Raw genomic sequence first — 2,391 nt, 5'->3', positions numbered from 1 at the left:
GTGCTTATTTAGGCTAAGTCAAATCTAGGGGTGTGCGAAACCAGTAGTTTAGACTCAAGTCCGAGTCCGATTCTTAGTAATTAAAAGTACTCCACTCGAGTTCAAATCATGAGCATCATGAGTGTGTTGTATTTTGATGATGCCTTAAAAAATTGAAACGATTGTTTAAAATAATGACGTATTATTCTTAATCTGAAAAAGAAACTTGAAGAAGTAAAACCAACCAACAAAAATAGTAGGGCTACTGAGATTATTTGAATAGTACACAAAGAACAAAAAAGGCCCCACACAGGACTTGAACTCACATCTTTGGCGTGCGACAGTGACGCGTTTAACCACTACACCACAGATACTAATCTCAATTTCTTTCTCGGTATTAGACTGTTTGGAGGTGCAATGGAAGCTACATAGTATTATAATGCTGCTGATTCAATCAGTTGAATCAGGCATGCGTTTGGTATTTAACGATGAATAGGTGATACAAATAAGACACTGAGGTGCTGCTGCTGCTGCTGCTGCTGCTGCTGCTGCTGCTGCTGCTGATGATGATGATGATGATGATGATGATGATGATGATGATGATGATGATGATGGTGGTGGTGGTGCTTAAAAATAGCAATGGTAGTGACGAAGTGGAGGAGGTTGTCATTGGCGACAACGTAGATAGTAATGACTATGATAATTGTTCGCCGTTTGTATTTCAAAGTCAGATAAAGTCAATATAGTGTAGGAAGTATTCATACTCGTGTTTCTTTTCCCTTTTCTCATGTTTTCCATAAATGAACAAATGAAACAATAGACAGTCCAAATTGTCTTTGACACGGACTTTTTTCGTGGAAAAAAATTGTAGACAAGTGGATGTCGGATCTAGGGCAGTGTCAATATAATGTTTTTGAAATTGGTTTGGAGGGGGGGGGGGGTGGAGAGTTGGAAATGGTCATTTGTACGGGTGATTGTCTTGGACATGTGACCCTTAGAGCATCTTCAACTGTAATTCCAATGATAATATTATGATACCAATGATTGCGTGTGTTTTCAGTAGCTGTAAAAACATAGAAAGATCATTTTGTTACTGCTTCACATAAAAAAATAAAATAAAATAAAGATTATAATGTGGTTTTCAACAAGTAAACATATAAAAAAAATATATTAAAAAAAACAAAAAAACAACAGCTTTGGTAGCCCCATCATGCTCAACAAATACAGAACATGATGAAAGGTATTTGTAAAAGGTATGTTGAATGGATAGTTGTTAGATTAGAAAATACCATCACTTTGCAAACATTTCAAAAAGGATAATTATTGCTTAAAACAAAACGGTGAATCATCAACTGATTTACTGGATAATTCAATGAAAACCCACTGAGACAAAATAAATAAAGGAATGAATAAATAAATAAATGAATATAAATAAATGAATTATACATAAATACATAAATAAATAAATAATAAACAAACAAAAAACAAAATAAATGAATAAATAAATAAATAAATAGATTTTTTTTTATGAATAAAAGAATACAGAGAAAACAGACATCTTTTCAAACCACCCAGCAACCACGATCAGATATCTATCAATCACTTATCAAACAAAGAATATCGCTCATTTATCAATAGCTTCCACCAGCACCTGCGGCGTAGCGGTTAGGCGTCTGCCGTCTCAAGCAGGAGACCAAAGTTCGATTTCCAATGTTTGTTTTTTTTAAATTATGCATCTTGGTCTTTCTGCTGGGACGTTAATTAAGTCCCTCTCAGCCCAGATTGGCCCTGTGGAGCAAAATCGAAGCCTACCTTCTAAATTGGTATACATTTTCAAGATTTCAACTGATAACGTCAAAACTCGAAAAGCTACATAAAAGTAAGCTCCCATTCCTGCAAACGTCTAAACGAAATCCACCCCACACTGGTCTGAGCAGATATAATCCGTCTGACATCAGCAAGATATTGTAAAGATCTCCATCATACATTGAGAAGACCCATACACCTGTCCCAGGGTTTTATGCACCCCGCATAATTTAGCAAAATTTGATAACTTTTTTGCCGAATTTCTGATCATTTTCCATTATGATTTTCCGTTATCATTTTCCGTTATCATTTTCCGTTATCATTCTTTGTTTTAATTAACAGATCGCATAATTTCACATATGTTTTGGCTCAGTTTGCATAATTTCGGATTTTTTTTTCATAATACCGCGGGGACAGACACACACCAGACACCTTTCATAAAGAAGCCAGATGGGCATCAGATATCCCCTAGACTCATGTATCAGGATATATATCAAATATCATTATGTATGTACCAATAACATACTATAATAATAAAACATACACATATAAAATGGTTTATATATATGTACTCATATAAACATTTCTCTCTCTCCCTCCCTCCCC

Source organism: Aplysia californica, unplaced genomic scaffold (genome assembly GCF_000002075.1).
Source record: "Aplysia californica isolate F4 #8 unplaced genomic scaffold, AplCal3.0 scaffold00895, whole genome shotgun sequence".
NCBI lineage: Eukaryota > Metazoa > Mollusca > Gastropoda > Aplysiida > Aplysiidae > Aplysia > Aplysia californica.
This window is presented reverse-complemented; position numbering follows the sequence as displayed.